The sequence below is a fragment of the Panthera leo genome, chromosome B2, assembly GCF_018350215.1.
Source record: "Panthera leo isolate Ple1 chromosome B2, P.leo_Ple1_pat1.1, whole genome shotgun sequence".
Lineage (NCBI taxonomy): Eukaryota > Metazoa > Chordata > Mammalia > Carnivora > Felidae > Panthera > Panthera leo.
The window spans coordinates 1,815,673-1,840,938 of record NC_056683.1 but is presented as its reverse complement, the minus strand read 5'-3'; the positions used below and the strand labels follow the sequence as shown (position 1 = coordinate 1,840,938).

The following is a 25,266-nucleotide window of genomic DNA, read 5'->3' as shown; positions in this document are numbered from 1 at the left end:
CTAAAGGGTACGTGTGATCTACATGTGGTCAGTCAGACTCTTCTACACAGGATTTGAATCTTGGTAAAATGATGCAAAAGAATGGGGAGGAGGAAACGGACTGTCAGAGCAGGTGCCTCCCTGACTGATGTCCCATGTGACAGCATTAAAGGATATATCCTTCATCGTCTTTCTGGAGTGGGATCTTGGCTGTGTCTTGCTTCCCTTCGTTTCTGCTTGTTGATCAAGTTTGGTTCTTCTCCTTTTGCGCTGTAAACTACCACTCTTCCAATATCTCCTTTCTGCTTAACTTATCATAATCATTATCTTTGTTTACGACCAGGGACCTTGACTGAAATAGAAAATGGTACCAGAAAGTCGGTTGAAATTTTCTGCAGGTCTCTCGTAAGTCGGGGCACTGAGGAGGAAAGAGCGGGACTCCAAGAATTGGAATGAGGATATAGGTGGCATCCAGATAAATCAGGATGACAGGATCCCAAAGACTTCCAGAGGGGAAAATATGCATATGAAGTACAACAAAATAAAAAATGGTACTGAACTTCCTAACAGCAACCATGGAAGTGAGAAGGGAAGGGCGATGATTTTAAAATTCTCAAGGAAATGATTTCTAACCTAGAATTCTATTCACAACCAAGCAATCAAGTATGAAGTTAGAAGAAGACATTTGAAGGCATGAACAAAACCCCAAATGCCATTTCCCAGGCACCATTTCTTAGGGAGTTATCGGAAGCTATGCACCTTCAAAATAGGGGCGAGAACAAAACAATAGGACGACCCCAGGAGACAGGGAACCCGCGATGAGGGGCAATCCCATAACAACAGCAATGGGGCGTCTTGGGAACGTGTTAGAGTACAGCAAGGGTCGAACAGCATAGCTCCAACAATGAAAAAATAAAAATAAAAAAGAGGAATTTTGTACCATCTGCGATAGAACTGAGAGGAGAGTTTTAAGCAGCTGTGGTTCATTACATGATTCCATCCTTACGAACGTTTACACAGCCACGAAAGCGTGAACCCTCAATGCTGCTGTAACTAAACAGGGTGATGTGTGACTACTCGAAGGGTGAGGCGTAGAGCGCTCTCTCTCTGTCTTCTCTCATTTGCTCTTCCTTTCACTCACTCTTTGTTATGTAAGGGTTAAAGTTTCTCTCTTTTTTTTAACGTTTTATTTATTTTTGAGACAGAGAGAGACAGAGCATGAACAGGGGAGGGGCAGGGAGAGAGGGAGACACAGAATCGGAAGCAGGCTCCAGGCTCCGAGCCGTCAGCCCAGAGCCCGACGCGGGGCTCGAACTCACGGACCGCGAGATCGTGACCTGAGCTGAAGTCCACCGCTTAACCGACTGCGCCACCCAGGCGCCCCTCTCATTTTTCATAGTAAATAATAAACAAATCATGTTTAAAGTGAAAAAATCCAAACAGAATGAAAGCTGGTTATTAGGAAATATGGGTGAATAGAAGAAAACACCAAAATTATTAAAAATGTGTTACCTCAGGCGAACAGGAATCAAGAGTGAGGAGCGATGAGGAAGGTTTTTCGATGCGAGCTCATAGTATTCTTTTATTTCTTAACTTTGAACGGAAATGAAAATTAAATGAAAAGGGATGGAAGGGTATCTTGAGATCTCTAAGTGATGGCAAAGGGCATTAGAGAGAGACGCATTTTTTTGAAAACTGGAAGCATGCACTGATGCAGCCTAGGATGCATAGACTGGCGCAGTGGAAAACTAGGTTGTAGAAATAACTCGAGTCCAGGATACGGAAAATCTTGAATGTGAGGTTAAGGGGTCTGAGCGAATCAGGACTTTTTTCAGAAGGGCTGTGAAATGACGGGAGCGGCACTCCGAACATTTACTAGGGCCGCAGAATGAGGGATTGAGGGGAGGAGACTGGAAACTGGGGGGTCGGTTGGAAATTTGCTGCAGGAGTCCAGGGAGAGAGGCTGAGAGTGTCGGCTAGGAAATGATCAGGAGCCAGGTATGTGTGCAAGACAGAGGAAGCAGTGGGGAGAAATCTGAAGTGTTAGTCCGAGGTGCTGAGAGAATGGAAATGCAATGGACAGGAAGGGGCTTGTATGTGAGGATTGAGAGGAGTATGTGATTTAACCAAAAAAGGCATCCTAAAAAAAGGTAAATTTAAAGCTTGGCCTGTAACAAAGGGTCCTCGGGGTCCAGAGGATGAATTCTGCTTCTCAAGTCACTTCTGTGTCAACTTGACCAACTTCCCATTCATGAAGTGTCACACAACCACCTGAATCTACGGTTAGGACGCTTTGTTGCTGCTATTTCACCACCAAGGACAGATATCAGGGCAGAGGCAGTGGTAAGGGAACATGTCTCCGGAAACAGAGGACAGGGGCACCCAGGGTGGCTCAGTCGGTTAAGTGGGCAACTTTGTCTCAGGTCATGATCTCGCTGTTCGTTGGTTCAAGCCCCATGTTGGGCTCTGGGCTGACAGCTCAGAGCCTGGAGCCTGCTTCAGATTCTGTCTCCCTCTCTCTCTGCCCCCCTTACTCATGCTCTCTCTCTCTCTCTCTCAAAAATAAATTAAAAACACAAAACAGGGAACATAATAAACTACATTTGCCAGGAAGTTCCTACATCTGCATATGAAATGGCAGAGGAAAAGAATAAAACAAGATCCCACAGCATCCCCTCCCCCACCAAAAATCCTCAATACGTTGGCTTATTGGTCACTGTTCACAACGTTTGATCTTCGCATTTATCTTCAGAGTCTTGGCCTTTAGAGAACTGATTTTTAGTGACACCTGCTCTCTTTCCTCCTGTCTCCTGGACAATGGGATCTTTTGCACATGATTCTGGACTGAAGTGGATACACGCTAGCCATTGGTCTGGCAGAATGAGAATTCTTTTAGCTCATGGGGTCGCCTCACCATGCTTGATCTTGTTCACAGTTTGGAACCTTCACTTTCTGTCTCAAAACAAACAATACCCATTTCCCTCTTGGCTGGTGTGACTAGAGAGAGACATCACCAGAACATACCTCTTCTCATCTGAACTTGTATTAAGCAGGTGTCTTTAGCTATAGAAGCTTTTAGTCAGGAGAAAGATTGCCAAAGGGTTGGATCCCAAAAGTCCTGGGAGAGGGAAGCAAGTACGATTCGGCTTCGGTAAGAGCCACTAAGGGTCTTGATGCGGCAGGTAGGGTGAATGTGTTTCCTGAGGCCTGGGTGCCAAGTCTGGTTCAAAGGCATATAAAGCCAGTTCTCACCCATTATGCCAGTGGCCCCTGGGGGCGGGGTGGGGCACATCCCTGGCAAGTGAATCTCCCTGGGGAAACAGCATCCATCTTTTATTTATAGTTTGGGTTATGATTATAGAGGGCGTCACTGCCTCCACCCATTAGTCCCATTGTAATAGCAAGGGTGAGTAGGATTTACCCCAACAATTTGCAGAAAGCATATATTGCATTAATGATGATGATGATGATAGTAGCTTAATATATCCTAGACACTTTACACGAATGTTCTCATACAATGCTCCTAACAACTCCTTGAGATGGGCACTATGAATGTTCTCATTTTATTTTATTTTTTTTAATGTTTATTTTCTTTTGAGAGAGAGAGAGAGACAGAATGCAAGCAGGGGAGGGACAGAGAGAGAGAGAGAGAGAGAGAGAGACGGAGACACAGAATCCGAAGCAGGCTTCAGGCTCTGAGCTGTCAGCCCAGAGCCCAACGCAGGGCTTGAACTCACAAACCACGAGATCATGACCTGAGCCAAAGGTAGACACTTAACCAACTGAGCCACCCAGGCGCCCGTAATGTCCTAATTTTTTTAAACAAAATTTTTTTTAACGTTTATTTATTTTTGAGACAGAGAGAGACAGAGCATGAACGGGGGAGGGTCAGAGAGAGGGAAACACAGAATCTGAAACAGGCTCCAGGCTCTGAGCTGTCAGCACAGAGCCCGACGCGGGGCTTGAACTCACGGACCGCGAGATCGTGACCTGAGCCGAAGTCGGACGCTTAACCGACCGAGCCACCCAGGCGCCCCCTAATGTCCTAATTTTATAGCTGAGGAACTTGAAGCTTAAAAAGGTGTAATTTGTCCAATGTACCCAAGGCTCACACATTTCCAGAATTCAGACACCAAGTGAATTCTTTGCAAATGTCATGAGTAAGCATTGGTTTTCTTATGCCTGTAGTGTTTAGGATATGTGTTTATTTGGTCTTTTCAACCATATTGGAGGTTCCTTGGAGACAAGGCTCATGTCTTTCTCAGCTGGCTTCAGGATGGTGTTAATCCAATTAAGTCTTCCTTTTATTTCCTACAAAGGCTGGGAAAATTTCCAGCTATCTCCATTATGATATGGGAGAATATGTCAGACCAGGTCACTCCTCAGGACCAGGCAGAACAGAAAAAGCCATTTAAAAAGTGTTTTAAAGGCCAAATCCTTGCTGACTATATGACAACACTTTTTTCTCAACACTTTCTTCACATCCACAAAGCTCCCTTTTCAGCAGGTAGCACTTTAGCAGCTCTTAGATGCTGTCATGACGAAGTTGTTCCTCAGAGCTCAGCCACACAATTCTCCCTCTCCTGCTTGTTATGGGCTGAATTTTGTCCCCCCACCCCCACCCTTCCAACTCATAACTCATATGTTGAAGCCCTAACCCCTAATGTGCCTGTATTTGGGGATGGGGTCTTTAAGGAATTAATTAAGATTAACTGAGGTCATAAGGGTGGCGCCCTTACTTAGAAAGACTGGTGTCCTGATAAGAAGGGAAAGAACTAGCAGATCTATCACAGTGTCTCGCTGTCTCTCTCTCCCCTTGAAAAGCCATGTGAGGATTCAGCACGAAGGCTGATGTCTACAAGGTGGAGAGGCCTCACCAGAAAACCACTCTGATGGCACCTTGGTCTTGGACTTTTAGCCTCCAGAACTATGAGAAGATAAACTTCTGTTGTTTAAACCACCCAGTCTGTGATATTTTGTTACAGCAGCCCCAGCTGACTAATACACTATGTTTAAATCAAAAGAAGCAGGGGATGAGGAGAGCTTGTCCAGGGCAAAAGAAGATAGATCCTAGGAGACAGGCCCAGTTTGTTCACAGGGTCTGTTCATTCCTCACGGAGAACTTCTTACATCATTTCCTGAGGTTTTGTTTTACATTTTCCTCTTCCATGATTCAAACATGAGTTGAGCAGTCGTTCACTGGGCAAGAATTTTCTCAAACAAACAAAAACCAGAGTTATCTCCTGCTCCCAAACCCATTGGACTAGGTTTTTTTTTTTCCTTTTTGGACTAGGTTTGAGATCAGTCCAAGTCACTTAACTTTGTTCAGTTCTGTGACCAAAGACTTCATTATTGACTCTAATAAAATAGAAGACATGTATCATGAGAAAAGCATGGGTTCTAGAATCAGACAGGCTTGGGTTTGACATTGAACTTTGTCCTTAACTATGTGTCTGTGAACATTATCGAGGCTGTTTTCATATTGACAAAGATCTATTTATTACACGTGTTCGACAGGATTGGTGGGTTAAGAGAGGGTGGGTCTGGAAACACCTGGAATATTGTAGACGTCCCACAATTCGAACTTGATGATAGGAGGGTAAGTGGATGTTCGTGAACCAGCACGAAAATGCGAAGGGCATACACCCACCTCCCTCTGGGTTCAGCTCTGTCTGCAATATTTTAAGCTGGAGTTTTGCAAAGGTAATTGCTAAAAGTACACACAGCTGGGTCCTTCACCAAATTAAAACCTCTGGGGATGAGTCCCAAGAAACTGTTTTAACAAGTTCCCTAGGTGACTCCAGTGCATACCCAGCTTGGCAATCACTGCGTTGTAGGATCGTTCTGCGTTTTAAACTGCAGAACTGAAGTTCAGTTTCCCGTGGGGCCAATTTATTTAGTTTCTTGGGGACTAAAAGCCTCCCTTGAAGACTGAAGACACATAAGAAAATATAAATTACTATTTTATAATTTAGTAGTATTTGGAAAATCACATGTAAAACATACCATGCTGGGTTTTCTACAATCACTAATAAATTCTGTGGGAGTTCAGAAAAAGGTTTTAAGACTTGGGAACATTTATATTGTCTCCCCCCTCTCCCTCGCCACTTCCCTCCCCCCAAAAAAGCGAGGACACGTTGGAGCTTCAGCGAAGTAGGGAGTTGCCGATTTCTGTGTTTCTCGGCTCTGAGAGTCACCGGAGGTCCATTTCTATTGATTCCCTCTCTTACAGTCGTTATCACTTTGATCATAAAGGAACATCACTTTCCCTTGAGAGTGAGAATTTCACGGTCACAAGTGCTTTATGAACGATTGTGTCAGAATTTATAGAAACACTGAATACAGTGCAGAACAAGGAGCAGAAGGGGTTAATGGATCAATAAGAGAAAAGCCGAGGCCCCACTGGGACTCGAACCCAGGATCTCCTGTTTACAAGACAGGCGCTTTAACCAACTAAGCCATGGGGCCTGCGCACACAGCGGGGTCGGTGCTAGGTCTGTCCTCGCTCTTAGACTAAACGTTCCCGTCCCAGCAGGTGCAGGTGCAGGACCCGGTGGGAAGCGGACACGCTCCGCGCCTCTGCCCTGTTAGGCCTCCCAGCGCTTCGTTCGGTCCAAGGATAACCCACAGCACCTCTCTCAGGCCGAGGCTAGCCCTCAGTAAGTCGACGCCATCCCCCGTAACCCCCAAGCGGGATGACGTCTTCCAAAATCACACCTTGCGGGGGCTACGCCCCTTCTGTAACGTGGACTCCACCTTCGAATGTGCGAAGTTGGGGTCTCTAACAAAGGAGCTTCACGCAGGACTCTCGGAGCGCCGCCCGGGCACCCGGCACCTGCACTGCGCAAGCAGTCACTTGCAGGGAGGGTGAGGAGCTGGGAGCGGGATGCCGGGGTGTGGACCTCGGCCAAGCGAGGCATGCCGCGTCTCCAATCCACGACGCCCGCGCGGAGGGCGCTGCCGGGACCCGCGCAGGTGCCCCGCTGGAGGCGAAGGGGAGGTGGAGAGGCCCCGGGCGCTCCAGCTGGTTCGTGGGTCCGGGTCGGTCCTCCTGGGGCTTTACGGTTCCGGCGAACGCTGCTCCGTCCACCCCGCGCAGCCCGGGCCGCCTGAGAGGGCGGGGCGTCTTCAGCTGGCGACGGGGACGCCTTTTCCCCTCTAGCACCACCCCCCGAGGTCGCATCCCCCGCGGTGATCCGCCCCAACCCCCGAGGTCGCATCCCCCGCGGTGATCCGCCCCAACCCCCCGAGGTCGCACCAACCCGTGACCCGCTCCCCGACTCCCCCTCGAAGTCGCATCCCTCGCGGTGACCCACCCCCCCGTCCCCCAAGTCGCACCCAGCCGTGACCCGCCCCCTCCCCCCGCCTCCCCGACGTCGCACCCCACGGTGACCTGACCCACGCCCTCGAGGTCGCACCTCCCTGCAATGACCCGCCCCCCCGCCCCCCGCGAGGTCGCATCCCTCTCGGTGACCCGCACCCCGCACCCGAGGTCGCACCCCAGTGATGGCCCGCACCCCCTCCCCAAGGTCGTACCCAGGGCGCCGAGAGCCAGGCGCACAAGCCGGACACCTGGTCTCGCTGCGCCCCCGGAAAGGCTCCGCGACTGACCGGGGTGGGGTCTGGGACTGGGGGGATGTCTGCGGGCAGGGGTCCTGGACACCCGGAGGTGAGGGGCGGAGGGCGGGAGACCGGGAGGCAGGGACCGGCGTGGGAGGACGCGCCCAGACCGCGTGTGGACTCTGCCCCGCGTGACATCCGCACCGAATTCCAAAGGACCTAAACTCCGGGTCTTTGTTTTTCTCCCTCCCTCCCCAAACTTCTCTCCCTCCCTTCCTTCCCCTCCCCCACCCTCCGCCAGTCAGGCAAGCACAACCCCGAGTGCAGCTCCCCTGGGGGGGAGGCAGGGACGGGGAGGGAACCCTGGTGACTTCCACCTGCAGACCTTGAAAACATTTCCCTGCTGTCTACCCGGACCGCAGACCCGAGACTCAACACAGCCTGGTTGATAGATTCAAGGAAATCCCAACCCAAACTCCAGCAAGTTACTTAGAATATTGACAAACCGATTCCAAAGTTGAGACAAATGGCTCAGAATAACCAACACAAAACTGAAGAAGAACAGATTTCGAGGACTGTCACTACCTGACCTCGGATTTACTAGAAAGCCATAGTGATCAAGACAGTGTGGTGTTGGTGGCAAAAATAGAATGGAACAGAACAGAGCCCAGAAATAGATCCAAACGGGACTGGGGAACTTCATTTTGAACTTGCCCAGGACTGGTGCCTCCTTCTTCCCTCAAGGGCTTCCCTTTGCAGGGGGAGTCTCTACCATGGTTATCTATGCCTGTCCCACCGCTGCATTTGGGGGAGCAGATAGCCTGTGAATGTCGCACATTTGCAAACGGGGAGGAATTGTGTCCGGAATCGCTCACGCGTAGAGCCACCGCTCACACACCCTTCCTAACTGGGCGATTTAGACGAGTTGAGATCTGGGGAGACTGGGCTGGGGTGCGTGTTTTGTCCTGGGGGACCCGTGGAAGGCTTTGGGGAGCAGGGGGCAGGTTGTTAGGTGCCATAGCGTCTCCCCGCCCCCTCCCCGGGATCTCCGCTTCCCAACCTCCAAACCTGTGAGCACGGTGTCCTGCACGGCAAAAGGGGCGTGGAGGGCGGGAGTGAGTCACGGGTCTTGAGGCGCGGTAGTGGCCTGGCTTCTTGGTCCACAAGGCGTGGGGAGGGGACAAAAGTCGCGTGCCTTCTCTGAGGCTCGAACTCAGGACCTTCAGATTATGAGACTGACGCGCTGCCCGCTGCGCTAAGAAGGCACCTGCCCGGCGGGCCTCTCGGCCTCTCCATCCGGTCCAGCCCCGGCACCCGAGGCACACCCCGGACCCGGGAGGTCCTGCCCGCTGTCGTGCGGCCCTCCGCGGACACTGTGTCCCCGGCAGGTCTCAGTGACCGATCCGAGTCCCCGGGCTTTACCCTCGAGGAAAGAACCCGCCCCGAGCGGCGCCGCCACACGGCTGATTTCACCCCAGCCCCACGTCGGCCCCGCGTGGGGCCAGGGCGCGCACCCTCCCCACCCCCCGACCCCCGTGGGACCTCCGGACCGCGGGCCCCGCGCCTGCCCCGCACACCTGCCCCCTGCCCCCGGGCGGCCGCGACCCCCGTCCCCGACGTCCAGGCAGCAGGTGCGGCGGGACCTCCGAGGACCGGGAAGGAGCCGCCGGGTCGGCCCCGGAAGACCACCGGCCACGCGGACCGCGTCCTGACTCAGTGCAGGCCTCCCACGTGCCATCTGGCAGCCCAGGAAACGATTCGCTTGGTTTTCCTGCGAGTAGAAGTTCCTGATTGGAAGGGCCTCGTGGAAGGGCTTCGTGATGTGCGAAACGGGATGACGTCTAACAGGAGTGTTTACGCCACCGAACCCTGGACACAAGACGGCCGCGGATGCTCGGGAGGGACGCGGGTAGTGACGGTGATTGGTATAGCAAATAAAAAGTCCAAAGGAGGGAGCGGCAAATATATACATTAGAGTATGATAACAGTGGTAACTAAGTAAACAGAGCAGGAGGGATTGCTCAGCGTATGGTGTTGAGTAGTTACTTGGGAAAACAAAGCTTACAGCAATACACCACCTGCAATAATAAAAGTTTCCAAGTAGATACAAGTTTTAGAAGTGGGGGGGGGCAGAAATATAATTCTTAGCACTGCCAAGGGAGACATTTTTATGATTTTGGTGTAGAAAACGAGTTTTTGCAAAAAAATTCAGAAACAATGAAAGTGACGTAACTCACTATATTAAAGCCATATTCTGCTTAGATACTCCGTCGTCCCCTCAAGGAAATTGCATAAGCAAAGTGAAAAATCAAATGAACAAGTGGTGGGGAAATGTGTAAGTTGTGTTGTGAAGTTAATTTTCCTAATATAAGTAACTTCTATACCTCAGCAAGTACATTCCAACTCACAGGAAAGATGTGCAAAGGGTATAGACACTGAGTTCATGAAAAAGGAAAAACAAATGGCTGTGAAACATGGAAATATTATTAATCTTTTAATAATTATAAGATGTATGAGATTATAATAAGTAATATTATTCTTAAGAGAAATGCAAAAATGCAGCTACAGAACTGCAGTGAAACCCCACGTTGCACCTGTCAGACTGGCAATCAAAGAAGCTAACAAAAACAATTGTTTGGGCTGGTGTTGCTTAGCATTTACACACACTGATTGAGAGTCCCAGGCTCCTGTGACAGGTTACCACCGGCTCAGCAGCTTGAAGCCACAGGTATTTCCTCCCAGCGCTGGAGGCCACAAGTCCCAACGTCAGTGTTACTGGGGGGAAATCAAGGCGCTGACAGGGTCGCAGTGGCTTGTCTCGGCCTCGTATCCATACCCTTTTTCTTTCCCCCTCTCTCTTGGACAGTTGTGAGGCAGTTGAGGTCCGCCTGAACCATCCAGGATAATTTCCCCATTTCAACTTTTTGCCATATAAGGTGATATTTACAGCTTCCAGGAATGGGGAGGAAGGGGTATTTTTCAGTCTACCACCGTCACTACGTCCTGAATCCACCTACAGGCACGGGGTTTCCTGGTCTTAACTTTAGTCTCCTTCTCTCCTTGCATCTCTAATGTAAATCTCCTTGCCTATTATTGAGAATATTAGATGGCTTAATATGTTTAAGGAACCCATGACAGTATCAGGGGACTAGCAGGACATACGTGGCAGTTGTGATGCTCACACTGTGCGACAGGCTGGTGGGGAACCAGGACCTTCCCAGGCGTTATAGGAAGACAGTTTAGTAACATCTGGGGGAGGCCAGACTCAACAAAAGTGCCACCCCAGGTCGGGTCTCACGACCGCTCCCCTGGTACCGCGCACCTGCCGTTTAGGGAGCTCGGTGTGGCTGGTGGAGATCTCACCTCCGTGTGAACCTCATGACCTTACATTACATATAAATAATTAGCAGCCAGACTTTTTTCTAAGGTCTGCTCACAATATAAAGGCTGGCAGCGGTGGGATTCGAACCCACGCCCCCGAAGAGACTGGAGCCTTAATCCAGCGCCTTAGACCGCTCGGCCACGCTACCGCACGCCTGCCGTTCGTGGATCCTGCGGGTGATGAGAAACTTCCCTCCCCCCCCCCCCCTCCCCGCGATCCTTCCCTGGGGTTCTCCCCCTCCCACGACCCCAGGGGCCAGAACACCGCACACCCCGCGGGGTCCGCACGGGGGGGGGGGCGCCGCTTAGAGCCCCAGCGCCGCAGCGTGCAGGGGTGCGGCCAGGCAGTGCACCCCCGCCCCCCTCTCGCCCAGGCCCGGGCCACTGCCCATCTACACCGTGGACATAAACGTGCGCACAGAAGGGATGGAGAGACGTGTGTCACTTCAGGTAAGTGGCTTCAAAGAGCACGGCCCAGGGGAGCTCACCGTCACTACCCGCGTCCCTCCCGAGCATCCGCGGCCGTCTTGTGTCCAGGGTTCGGTGGCGTAAACACTCCTGTTAGACGTCATCCCGTTTCGCACATCACGAAGCCCTTCCACGAGGCCCTTCCAATCAGGAACTTCTACTCGCAGGAAAACCAAGCGAATCGTTTCCTGGGCTGCCAGATGGCACGTGGGAGGCCTGCACTGAGTCAGGACGCGGTCCGCGTGGCCGGTGGTCTTCCGGGGCCGACCCGGCGGCTCCTTCCCGGTCCTCGGAGGTCCCGCCGCACCTGCTGCCTGGACGTCGGGGACGGGGGTCGCGGCCGCCCGGGGGCAGGGGGCAGGTGTGCGGGGCAGGCGCGGGGCCCGCGGTCCGGAGGTCCCACGGGGGTCGGGGGGTGGGGAGGGTGCGCGCCCTGGCCCCACGCGGGGCCGACGTGGGGCTGGGGTGAAATCAGCCGTGTGGCGGCGCCGCTCGGGGCGGGTTCTTTCCTCGAGGGTAAAGCCCGGGGACTCGGATCGGTCACTGAGACCTGCCGGGGACACAGTGTCCGCGGAGGGCCGCACGACAGCGGGCAGGACCTCCCGGGTCCGGGGTGTGCCTCGGGTGCCGGGGCTGGACCGGATGGAGAGGCCGAGAGGCCCGCCGGGCAGGTGCCTTCTTAGCGCAGCGGGCAGCGCGTCAGTCTCATAATCTGAAGGTCCTGAGTTCGAGCCTCAGAGAAGGCACGCGACTTTTGTCCCCTCCCCACGCCTTGTGGACCAAGAAGCCAGGCCACTACCGCGCCTCAAGACCCGTGACTCACTCCCGCCCTCCACGCCCCTTTTGCCGTGCAGGACACCGTGCTCACAGGTTTGGAGGTTGGGAAGCGGAGATCCCGGGGAGGGGGCGGGGAGACGCTATGGCACCTAACAACCTGCCCCCTGCTCCCCAAAGCCTTCCACGGGTCCCCCAGGACAAAACACGCACCCCAGCCCAGTCTCCCCAGATCTCAACTCGTCTAAATCGCCCAGTTAGGAAGGGTGTGTGAGCGGTGGCTCTACGCGTGAGCGATTCCGGACACAATTCCTCCCCGTTTGCAAATGTGCGACATTCACAGGCTATCTGCTCCCCCAAATGCAGCGGTGGGACAGGCATAGATAACCATGGTAGAGACTCCCCCTGCAAAGGGAAGCCCTTGAGGGAAGAAGGAGGCACCAGTCCTGGGCAAGTTCAAAATGAAGTTCCCCAGTCCCTTTTGGATTTTCGTGTTGGGCCGGCTCTCCAGGCCTGGGAAAAATCCCCTCCCGCCGGGTCTCCGCCATGGGAGTTGGGCTTCCTTCCCCCTGAAGGCAGCGCAGGTTCCCGGCCAGGCAGGACGCTCAGCCGGCTCCCTCACTCTGACATCTTGGGAGTTAAGCGTCCTTCCGGGTGGTCTGCCTTCTGTCCCAGTTGGCAGAGTGTCTGCCCATCTCACACTCAAGACCCGGGTGAGTGTCCTGTGGATGCCATGCAGAGTGTGCGCTCCACGGATGACAGGCTTGGGGCAGGAGGCCCTCCCTCCCCGAAGTCGCCAGGCTCCAGATCACCCTTTTCCGTAAAAGACTTCATTCAGTTGGTGTCAAGTCCCCGCACCTCCTGGAAGGCGGTTTGAGGAGGAAACGGTAAAGAAGTCACCATTTCAATCCCAGGTCTACATGGGCTTTTCTCGGAATCCATTCAGCGTGGACAAGGGTGAAGTACTGAGAGGCGTTACTGCTACGTCACACGGTGAGACTCTGTTCATTTAGTAAGAAACTGCCAGCGTCTCTTCCACGGTGGCTGCCCATTTTGCTTCCGCACCGGCAACGAATCAGAGCTCCTGTTGCTCCACGTGGTCACCAACAGTTGGCGTTGTTCGTGTATTGGAGTTTGGCCATAGCAGTAGCCACCTAGTGGTATCCCACTGCTGTTTCAGTCTGCAATCCCCTGATACGGCAGACGGTGTTGAACACCTTTCCGTATGCTTATTTGCCAACTCTATCTCGGTTGCGTTGCTTGTTCAGATATTCGCACATCTAAAAAATTGAGTGGTTTGGGATTACATCAAAATACAAAGCTTCTGGGGGCGCCTGGGTGGCTCAGTCGGTTAAGCGGCTGACTTCGGCTCAGGTCACGATCTCGTGGTCCGTGAGTTCGAGCCCCGCGTCGGGCTCTGTGCTGACAGCTCAGAGCCTGGAGCCTGCTTCAGATTCTGTGTCTCCCTCTCTCTCTGCCCCTCCGCTGTTCATGCTCTGTCTCTCTCTGTCTCAAAAATAAATAAACGTTAAAAAAAAAATACAAAGCTTCTGCACAGCAAAGGAAACAATCAACAACACTGAAAGGCAACCGACAGAATGGGAGAAGATATTTGCAAATGACATATCAGATAAAGGGTTAGTATCCAAAATCTATAAAGAACTGATACAACTCAACACCCAAAAAACAAATGACCCAATTAAAAATGGGTAGAAGACATGAACAGACATTTCTCCAAAGAAGCCATACAGATGGCCAGGGGTGCCAGGGTGGATCAGTCAGTTAAGCCCCTGACTCTCGATTTTGGCTCATGTAATGATCTCGAAGTTTGTGAGATTGAACCCCGCATGTGAGCTCTGTGCTGACAGCTTGGAGCCTGCTTGGAAACTTCTCTCTGCCTCTTCCCCGCTCTCTCTTCCTCCCTCTCAGAATAAATAAATAAACCTTAAACATAAAAAAAGAAGACTTCCAGATGGCTAACAGACACACAAAAATATGCTCAACATCACTCATCATCAGGGAAATACAAATAACCATAATGAACTATCACCTCACACAAAACGGCTAACATCAAAAACATAAGAAATAATTAGTGTCGGTGAGGATGTGGACAAAAAGGACCCCTCTCGCAGGGTTGGTGGGAATGCAAATTGGTGCAGCTGCTGTGGAAAACTGTATGGAGTTTCCTCAAATAATTAAAAATAAAACTAACCTATGATCCAGGAATCACACCACTAGATACTTACCCCCCCAAAATATAAAAACACTAATTCTAAGGTATACACGCACCTGGATGTTTATTGCAGCATTATCTACAATAGCCAAATTATGGAAACATCCCAAGTGTCCATGGATACATGAATGGATAAAGAAGATGTGGCATAGAATATACAGTGGAACATCACTCAGCCTTAAAAAGAATGAAATCTTGCCATTTGCAACAAGATGGATGGAGCTAGAGAGTATAATGCTGAGCAAAATGTCAGTCAGTCAGAGAAAGACAAATACCATATGACCACTCACATGTGGAATTTAAGAGACGAAATAGGCAAAGGAAAACAAGAGAGAGAGAGAGAGAAACCAAGAAACAGACTCCTAACTATAGAGAACAAACTGATGCTTACTGGAGGGGAGGTAGGTGGGGGGCTGGGGGAGATAGGGAGTAGGGATTAAAGAGTACTACAGTTATCATGATTAAAAAAATAAAATAATTGAGTTGTTTGGGGTTTTTTTAGGAGTTATCTTTTCATGTGTCTGTTAGCCATCTGGATGTCTTCTTTTTTATTTTTAAGGTTTATTTATTTATTTTGAGAGGGAGGGAGAGAGAGCGGGGGAGGGGCAGGGAGAGAGAGAGGGAGAGAGAGAGGGAGAGAGAGAGAATTCCAAGCAGGCTCCAAGCTGTCAGCACAGAGCCCACATGCAGGGTTCAATCTTACAAACTTCGTTTCAAACGAAGCGGCCTTAGGTGTCCCCCAACCTGCTCTTTTCCCACAGTAACTTTGTCCTCCCCTGGGAATTCTTGGGTCCCGGACATTTTAACTTGCAGTTGATCATTATTCCTAAAGTTTCCTTAAGAGGATTAACAAGGGATCTTAACTGTTTATTCTCCACACACCCCCCGCCCCCGCAAACACCCCAAGTTTTCTCTGTAGTCAACAGAGGATTCATGGTTCATGAATTTCTCTTATTTTATGAAATCATTATCAATAGAGCTGGAGATTGCTAGAATCTAGAGACATTACGCATCTCTCCGTGTCTGCCTGCTTTAAACTGTAACACCCCGCAGGTGCTCAAACACCCTTCTACTAGGAAAAGCACCCTTCCTCGGCAGTGGGTCGCATTTGAACTGTCATCTCCCTAAGAATCCACTTTTCAGGAGCAAGGAGCTCGAGCAAGCTGCAACCGAACAGCTCGGGTTCCACCGCTGGGAGATTGGTGAGAGTGTGGGGGGTGAGTAGGACTGCCTCGAGGGGCCTCGCCAACGTAAAACGATTCTCAGGAAGAGTGGGTTTCAGAAAACGCCAGGCCCTACTGGGAGTCGAACCCAGGATCTCCTGTTTACGAGACAGGCGCTTTAACCAGCTAAGCCATAGAGCCACCCGGGAGCCGGCACCGCGCTGAGGCCTCGTGTCCCTTGGACAGGGTGGAAGCGAGCTTCGCGGTGGTCTCCGGAAGACACGCAGGTGCGGAGGGAGGCTTCCCTCCCGCAGGACACGCTGGGGGCAGAACACCAGAAGCACCAGGAGGCCGCAGGGGCGGACCAAGGTTTTTCCGGAGGTAGAGTGCCACAGCGGGTCGAGGCCACGCAATCCGTGGCGAAGACCGTGACAAGAAGGGCTATTTACAACTTAAGGATGACCGCAGGATTTGCACAGAGCGGCCGGGCCCGGGCACCCGCGTACCTGCCCGAGGCGCCTGCAGCCTCCAGATCCGGGACACGAAGAGCCGCGCGTCCCCGGGCGAGCGGAGGAGGCCGAGGTCAGGGGGCCCTCAGCGACAGGTGGCAGCGGGCCCCCGGCCCTGTTCCAGGGCTCAGCCAACATCTGCGGGAACGACTCTGCAGGGGGCGCCTCTCGGGAGGGGTGCGCAGTGCGAGCCACGTGGTCAAGTTTTGAAGCATCCACGAGGAAAAAGCCGTTTGTCGGCTGGTTTCCCGCATCTCCGGTCCCCTCGGTTGCTCTCGGCGACAGTCTGAAAATCAGCTCGCCAAGCATGGCAGGCCTGCTCCGCTCGAACCCGCCGCGCCCTCAGGTGACCCCTTCCCCCCCGAGGTCGCCCCCTGAGGTGACCTGTCCCTCCCAGGTCACCTCTGCCCCCTCCAGGTCGCCCTCCTGCAGTGACTCGCCCCCCCCCCCCAGGTCATCCCTGCCCCCCTCCCGAGGTCGCAGCCCCGCGGTGACCCTCACCTCCTCGGTTGCACCCTGGACCCGGAAGGCGCCCTGTTGCGCTGCGCGGGCGGGAGGCGCGGCGTCGGGGCGGGGCGGGGCCTGGGACCCGAGGGTCTGCGGGGTGGGGGGGACCTGGAGGGGCCGGGACTGGGGGCGGCGGCTGGGAGGCCAGAACGGCAATGGGGGTACAGTCGGGGGCCCACCCGGACCGCGCGGGGGTTCGGGGCCGGATTTTATTCCCCGGCCGGGTCCCCCTCCGCACCCCCAGCCCCGTGTCCCGGGGGCAGAGTTCAGGCGGACGATCCAATCCGGGGGCTCGGCACCTGGCGTCCGGTCGGTGGGCTCAAGGGGCGGTCTAAGCACACGCGTAGCCTCGGACTGTGCGGGTTGCAGGCCGTGGGACTCCCGACGCCTGTGCCAAAGGGAGTGGGTGACGCGCACGTGGCCGCCTGGTGTGTGTTCTCCACACGGGAAATAGCTCCGAAAGAATCGTGTGTGTGCGCGGGGCGCGTGTGCGCGATGAACTGTGAATAATACTTTTGGGTCAGTTACTCATTTATCTTTTCACTTTACTTGGAAGTTTTGTTTGTTTTTTGAATCTCGGCAAACTATTTTGAGGTTCACAAACTGAGGGAAAATAGACATGACTCACCAAACACTTGAGGGATCTGAACTGTCTATTATGGTCATGGAGGTAGGAGAGAAGTTCTGGCCGCTCTATTTAGCCAGTAGTCATGAGACCACAGTCTGCATTTGTAAAATGAGTTTTGCCATTAAAAAAAAAAAAAAAAAAAAAAAAAAAATCCTTGGACTCCTGGAGTGAGTTTTGTTTGGTGTTGTTGAATTACCTATTCTTGCTGGATTCTTAGTTATATTTTATTTGAGATGTTGATCTTTAGACGTTAGAGTTGAATTGTTCTCACTTGGTTTTCTTTTGGGTGCTACTTATATCAGGTTTTGGTGGCCCTGACCAGCAGGTCAGGCAGCTTTCCATTTCTTATGCCCTGGAACTGTTTTCAACTGACCACGGGAGTGATCTGATCCTTGGCAATTTGAAGGGACTTGCCTAAGGGAGTGAGTGCTTCTCAGAGTGGAAAAGAGGCCTGACGCCCTGTTCATTTGCTTCTCTGGTTAACATTCCAGCGGAATGTTTAACTTGGGCATGTCCTACTGTCTGTGATTCTCGGTGTATTTGTTGAGAGACAACGACACTAAAAGACTAACTGATTCACTGTGTCTATTGTCCTCGTATATTGTCCTCCTGGCACAGGCAAGCCTTCAGTCGATGTTGCTCATTATTATTATCACATCAATGTTGGCCATTTATATTGTCCTAAACTCAGTCATTCATTACTCTTATCATCAGATACAGAGGTATAAAGTTGTAAATAATATTTGATTTTTGCTTAAACTATCTCTCATCTATTCATATCTCTACACTTTCATTACTAATTTTGAATTCTGATTTTATATTTTCCTTTGATTAGACTTTCCACTGGGTTGTATTTTGGTTTCATTTGTCAAGAAGACTTTTTTTTAGCTCTCCTAGCATGTAAACAGTTTTTCTTTTTAAATTTCTTTCTTCCATTTTCATTTGATAGGTTTTGTGGTCTTTTATTTATTTTTTAAGTGGTGTACTAAACAGTAATTCAGTCATTTTTCATCTTATTCTTTAAAAAATGCATCTGAAGTTATGAATTGTTCCCACTGGCATGCTTTAGTTACATCCTACTGGTAATGATATATGTTGTCTTCTCATTCTGTTGTGCATAGCCTTCAGTTTTAGTTTTGATTTTCTCTTTGAGATATTTTAAGAAGAATTTGATTTTTTTAAGCAAAAAAATTTATATTTTTAAATTATATTTTGATTCTTATTTTTTTATCCTTATTTTCTAGTACATTATTTTCTAAATTAAGAAAATATTTTGACAGTTTCTTACTGACCAATATATAGTCAAGTTATGAAATTCCATGGGTAATTTTAAAATGGTGTATTCTCCATCTTTAGGAAATAATTTGATTGTATTTATCGGGTTAGTTTTGTTGATTATTTTTAAAGTTTCTTATTGCTTATTTCTTTGTCCATTGATATTTCTTGGAGTGAGAATGGTAAATTAAAGCCAATTATTAATTGTGTCTTTCTACTTGTATCTCTGATGAATTTCTGCTGAATGAAAATTGCTGCTTTATTTTTTTGAGCATAAGTATCGAAAGGCAAAAATCTTTGTAACTCCACTTATAACTTTTAGTATTTTTAAATCCATGGTTTTGAAATTTTAAAATGCTGGGAAAAACTGCAATTGAGATTTTTGAGTAGACCTACTGTGTGCCTTTTAGAGAAAAATCTAGGGGTAATGGAATCTCTCATTCTGGCCAAGAACTTCCCAGAGACTTGAATAAAATGTGTTTCTGACCTGAAAATCTGGGACGAGCGGGAGAATCACCCTTTTAATGTTGGTGTTTTCTAGGTCTCATCCTTCATTGTCCTACTTTTCCTGGAGAGAATATTCATACTATTCCAAACATTCACATCTCCCAACTACCCAAAATAGGCTGATGGCTTCTAAATATCTTTCTCACAAAGACCTCTGTAGAATTTCACAGGATTGTAGACAGCTGCCTATGAGACATTTCCACCTTATTATCTCACAGATACCTGAGCACATCCAGTCCTTCCTATTCTTTTCTCCTTGTCAACACCACAATCCAGAAACCGGGTAAGTACCCGAGATGATGCTCCATCATCTGTTCCCTCCTCACGCATGTATTCATAAGGGAATATGCAGTCACGGCTGTTGAGGCTCAAATAGGGATCTTTGGGAACTCACCACGGCAATCACAGCATTAGTAGAGTGTTCCAAGTGGCGCCTGCTACTGTGAAATCATAATTTGATGTCATTGAGAGTTTTTGCTATTAATGCAGGTAACCCATCAATAAACCAGCTATTCCAAAGATAAAATTCTAGTTTTAATCTGATACTGTCTCTAAAGAACCTTGTAGTTTAAGTAGATACAAACCTGAGGTTTTGCCTGGACAAAAACATTCTGGATCAAGTTTCCCATGAGGGATAGTTGAATTTGCCCCCCAAATTATGAAAACCAATCCTAAATGATGCTATGTAGCGTCCCAAGTTTGTCCTTCTTGGCATGGAGGGAGTTGTAGACATCGGGTGACCTCCTGGCTGGGACCATGAAGGGCAGAATGAGCCGCAGCCCCGTGGCACCTCAAAACTTCAAGGCAAGCGTTTTGTCCTCGCCTTCTTGCTACCTTCTGTCCCCTGATGGATGGTACCTCTTAAAATGCAGGACAGGTGTGGGCTTTGGTTCCTGATGAATAATCCAGTTATGGAGCACCTGCCACAGTCTTGCGTCCCCAGGTCTTATGCTCCATGTGGCTAATGCCAGGCTCACATCAACTACTCATCCTCTTTGCACTGAGAGAAGACAAGTAGAAAGTTTAAAGTTAGCTCACATTTTGGCTAGGGTTTTTAGACATGGTCCGTGAAAATGTACTGGCATAAAGTGGCTGATTTCAGGAGAACTTGATAGCAGACATAGAGGCATGGCTTCTACGTAACTTTGCAAATTAGGAATATATGTTGAAGCCAGGAGATACCCTTAGAACACAGTGATTGATCACGATTTATTTTATATTAGAATTTTATTATTTTTAAATTTTTTGTTTATTTATTTTGAAAGAAAGAGAGAGAGAAAGAGAAAGAGAGAGAATCCAAGCAGGCTCCACACTGTCAGCAGAGCCCAACGTGGGGCTCAAACCTACAAACCATGAGATCATGACCTGAGCCGAAATCAAGAGTCAGACACTTAACTGACTCCGTCACCCAGGCACCCCCAATTTTATATTAGAATTTTAAATAGACTATTAAAGTCGTAAATTATTTTCTCTCCTTTGGTGGGAAGTCACTGTCTGAGACTCAGTTTTCCCTAATTAAGGGAATAGAAAAATTGCCCTGCTGAGTATCACTTAGTTTTGATGACCATTTCTAAGTAACAGTCCTCTTTGTTCCATCATATAATCTGTGCATTCCATGTATTCCTTACATTCCATTTAGTTTATCTTCCAAGTTACTAATGTCCTTGGTATCTATATTTAACACAATTAGGAATTCCGCCTGTCTCACCAGCGACTTATTATCTATGCTTCCCACATCCTATGAAGTTTTGCCTTTATCTCATGAGCGACTACCTTAATTACCCCCTAGATAGGCTTTATCCATCCAATTTGCTTTCCCACTTTCCATATCACATATTATCAAATAGTACAGCAAGCTCATATTTCACGACCCACCAACTGAGCATTCTGTATTTCTGGGCAGGCTAACAGTGTCCTGTACACGAACGGTCCTGAGGTCCCAGAGGTGAAGACAGAGCTCCAGGCCCAGGCTGGCAGGGCTACCGTGTGAGGCTCAAGGTGTCAGCATATCAGGTTCTTCAAAACTAATCTGTTGGGTGATACTCAATCTCAATTCCTACAGATTTGCCTGCCGGAAGCAAAGAAATTGGAAAGAGAGAAAAGATCTGAAAAAAGAAAAGATCCCCAGTCATCTTTTCTCTAGTCCCTCTGAAATTATAATCTAAAAATTGACGGGGTGCCTGGGTGGCTCAGTTGGTTGGGCATCCGACTTCATATTATGATCTCATGGCTCATGGGTTCAAGCCCTGCATCGGGCTCTGTGCTGACAGCTCAGAGCCTGGAGTCTTCTTCCGATTCTGTGTCTCCCTCTCTCTCCGTACTCCCCTGCTCATGCTCTGTCTCTCTCAAAAATGAGTAAATGTTATAAGAATTTTTTAAAAAATAAAAAAAACCTAAAACTAAGAATTGGTATGAGCTGTACGTCTGCCCTAAGTGTCGCTCTGAGGTGACGAAATGGTTTGCACCGTGTCGAGGCCACTACATTTCTGAGGCCAAACGGCGTCTGAAAGAATTCAACGTACGTTGCTCTTTCCTTTTAGAAGAACAAAAGGGTGGGTAGTCTGTGTGATTTCACAAGGAAAATTTGGGCGGGGGGGGGGGAAGGGGAACAGAATCTCTATCAGGAACTTCCCAGATTCAAAGAAAATAATGTTTCTGACCCGAAACCTGAGGAAAGCAAGAGAAAATTCTGTAGTCAGAGCAGCGGGTGAGGTGGGCTGGCAGGCGGGGTGGTGACGGGAGAAGAGAAAGTGAGACTTTTCCCGGGCCCCAAATCACATTGCAAGTCTGAGTCTTTGGGAGGACAAAGGAAAATTGTTCTGACTTGTTCAAACGGACAGAAGACTTTATCTAAGACATCTGCAACAGAGCCCAAAGTCTGGAAATAGGGGAGCCAGACTGAACTCCGCTCTGCACACAGCAGGGACGTGTGGGCGCTTACAGCTGACACGCAGGGTGAGGGGAAGTGGGCCAAGCACTACTGAGACGTAGCAGGATTCTTGGCAAAGCCTGGCCAACGTCAAGTCCTAGTTGAGAAGGGGGATCGGAGGAGCCTGACCAAGGTCTGGTCAAGGAGGTGTGTGTGATGATACACCTTGAATTTGGGCCCACGTGGAGACCACAGAGGTCAGACACTGAGGGCACTGACAGCCGGGGGATGGCTGAACGGTCCATGTCGACCCTGGGTCTTAGGAACACCTACCGGCTGAACGGGGGAGGCAGTGGGGCTGGGGCTGAGCACAGTGGGCGACCACGTGAAGTGCAGGGGCAATTCTTTCATCCTGTGTCAAGACGCCAGCATTTTGTGCACAGCCTCCACTCCCCAGGGCAGCATATACTAGGATCGCCCGGAAGGCCTTTTATTTTTTTATTTTATTTTTATTAAAAAAAATTTTTTTTTAACGTTTATTTATTTTTGAGACAGAGACAGAGCATGAGCAGGGGAGGGGCAGAGAGAGAGGGAGACACAGAATCTGAAACAGGCTCCAGGCTCTGAGCCGTCAGTACAGAGCCCGACGCGGGGCTTGAACTCACAGACCGTGAGATCATGACCTGAGCCGAAGTCGGCGGCTTAACCTACTGAGCCACCCAGGCGGAAGGCCTTTTAAAGCACACACTGCTGTTCTCACCCCCAGAGTTTCTGATTCCGTAAGTCTGGGAGCGAGCTAAAAACTGCATTTCTTTGTCAAATATTTTTAATGTTTATTCATTTTTGAGACGAGGGGGGAGGGGCAGAGAGAGGAGGACAGAGGATGTGAAGCAGGCTCTGTGCTGACAACACAGAGCCCAATGCGGGGCTCCAACTCAGGCACCGCGAGATCATGACCTGGGCTGAAGTCGGACGCTCAACCGACTGAGCCCCCAGGCGCCCCTCAGAACTGCGTTTCTAACAAGTTCTCAGGTGATGCTGTTGCTGCTGGTCCTGGTCAGGACACATCGCCGAGAGAATGAACTCCCTATGGATGGAGGGTGAGGAGGGGAACACGTGGGTGGGTGGAGACTCTCGGGGGTCCCTCTGGGTAAGGAACTGTGGAGGGTAGTGGGCAGTCTCCATGGCCTTACCCAGGTCTGCTTTGGCAGGATGGTGCCCCTGCCCCCGCCTGTGGCTCCCAGCTGCCCCTTCCAGCCAGAGGAGTCACCTCACCTGGAGGTCTCACCCTGGGGCTGGGGGCGACCCCACAGCCAATGGTTGACTGACCTGAGTTACAAAAGACCATCCTCTTCCTTCAAGGTGGAATGATGATAGCGGGCTTTATCCCGAGGTAATCTCCAGCAGAAATCCCGCGTTATCTTCTTTCTTCCTTTGCCCCATCCTGCATCACTGGTCCCTTCTCCTGAGACCACTCAGTAAGCGACATGTGTCCACATCTCAGTCTCAGTCTGCTTCCTGGGAACCGAAGCCAAGTCAAGGGGTATTTGTGGGGGTCACAGGATGAGATCCGATGTGTTCTGGCATGGACCCTGGCAAAGCCAGCGATGGCAGGGGAAGAGATTCAGACCTGGGGACTCCAGCTTCCAGAACGAACAGGTGCTCCCAAAGCCCAGGAACGCCAACGTTCACGCAGTCCTCGGGGAGGCCTCGTTTCTACGTGGTAACTGCCGGAGGGAGAGTGTGTTGGGGTCTGGCCTCCGGGAGTGGCCGCATCTCAACTCTGGGAGTAGGCGGTTAGAGGGTCTGAGCCCTGGTTCCCTGGACTTTGGAAACCGCACCCCACCCCCCATCCCGCCTGGGGACTGTCCTCAAAGGTTTTGTGATCCGCAGAGCAATAGTCATTTCAGACACCTGTTAGGTGGCTGGTGGGGTAGATGCCTGTGAAAACACCGCATCAAGTGTATCTAATTTGCATGATAGTTTGTGGGAACTTCTGGTTGGAAGAAAAAACTCCGCAGCAATAATAGAGCCAATGAGGTCATGATGAGCACCAGGACGGCAACAGTAAGGTTCCAACTTCCTTAACGGACCTGAGCAGTCCTGCGCAGCCCGCCCGCTCCCAGAAGGTTCTGTGTGTGGCTTTCCCGGGGGACCAAGATCTGTCACAGGGGTCGGTGAGGAGGGGAGAAGTGGGCACTTTATCTCCGGATCCCCCCTTTATAAAGACTTCTACATTCTCCTCATCATTGCCACCATCCTCTGCAACACCTGCCCCCACACCTGCCCCAGTTCCCCGACCTCCCAGCGCCAGGAAGTTCCCCCGCTTCTCTGGCCTCAGATCAGCCTTTCTGTTCCCTGCAGGGTCAGCCTTGGGGGGGCATCAAGGATTCCCTGCAGGGTCAGCCCTGGGGGGAGGCATCACGGAGGGAACCTGCATTTTTCACAGCAGCTACAGGATGGAGCCTGTCACAGACGCTCAGCATAACCACTCGGGGAAGCTGAGTCCTCTTCCTTCTTGGCTTCGGGACTCTCCCACGGACTGGGGACTTGCTGCCCGGAGCGCTCACTCTCACACAGCAGTTCTCTGCTTTATGCTGTACTGGAACCTCGAGTGGCCCCCGCCTCCTGCACCCACTTCCTGGCACCTGATGATCCTCATCGGAAAATAGTAACAGGTGTGGAAGCTTCTGAGGCCTTGCTACGGTCCCTGGGGGTTCTCAGGAGAAACTCCACAAGGAACACATCTCCCACCGTGACCGGAGAGGCCCTGCAGCCCCTCCTCACTCCCTCCCTGCTTGGCGAGGCCTCTGGGGGTCTCACATCCCGAGCGGACGCCACAGACGGCCAGGCTTTGTTTTCCTGACTGGATTTTGAGTGCAAGAAGACAAAACATCCAAATGTGGGGAAAACATTTTCCTCTGAGGTCAGACGCAGCCCAGCCCTGGAGGCCAGACCCCAAGAGTCTCCACGGCAGTTCCTCCAGGAGGCCAGGTCTTCCCCGAGGACCCCGTGAACGCCTGCGTTCCTGGGCTCCCAGAGCACCTGTTCCTTCTGGAAGCTGGAGTCCCCAGGTCTGAATCTCTTCCCCTGCCATCGCTGGCCTTGCCAGTTTGCACGTTCTACACAGAGGTTAAGTCAGGGATTGCTTCCGTCCCGGCGCACAGCCGATGATCATGTCTCACCACTGACACTTAAATTCCCTCTACATTTTAAGTGCAAAAAAATATTTAAAGTGCAAAAAAAATTTGAAATTTGTTGAAAGTAATTTCTGAAAGGGAAAAGAAAAACAGCTATTTCGCTTCACTTCCTCGTACAAGCCTCTCCTACTTTCCGGTGTTCTGCAGTCTGTGCTCACAGAAAGGACTGAACCCCGGTGATAAAACAGCCGCTGGACGGGGCATCCCAGCACG

At 50.6% G+C, this 25,266-nt stretch overlaps 5 non-coding genes across 5 annotated transcripts; 1 reads left to right on the top strand and 4 right to left on the bottom strand.

Annotated features, from left to right (window-relative positions):
- Positions 1 to 6,373: 6,373 nt before the first annotated feature.
- On the bottom strand, positions 6,374 to 6,447 carry TRNAT-UGU. The gene has a single exon. It is a non-coding gene; the product is annotated as a tRNA-Thr (tRNA).
- A 2,284-nt stretch (positions 6,448 to 8,731) lies between these two features.
- TRNAM-CAU lies at positions 8,732 to 8,804 on the bottom strand. The gene has a single exon. It is a non-coding gene; the product is annotated as a tRNA-Met (tRNA).
- A 2,183-nt stretch (positions 8,805 to 10,987) lies between these two features.
- Positions 10,988 to 11,069, bottom strand: TRNAL-AAG. The gene has a single exon. It is a non-coding gene; the product is annotated as a tRNA-Leu (tRNA).
- A 992-nt stretch (positions 11,070 to 12,061) lies between these two features.
- Positions 12,062 to 12,134, top strand: TRNAM-CAU. Its single transcript has one exon. It is a non-coding gene; the product is annotated as a tRNA-Met (tRNA).
- Positions 12,135 to 15,685: 3,551 nt separating this feature from the next.
- Positions 15,686 to 15,759, bottom strand: TRNAT-CGU. Its single transcript has one exon. It is a non-coding gene; the product is annotated as a tRNA-Thr (tRNA).
- Between the last annotated feature and the right edge of the window lie 9,507 nt (positions 15,760 to 25,266).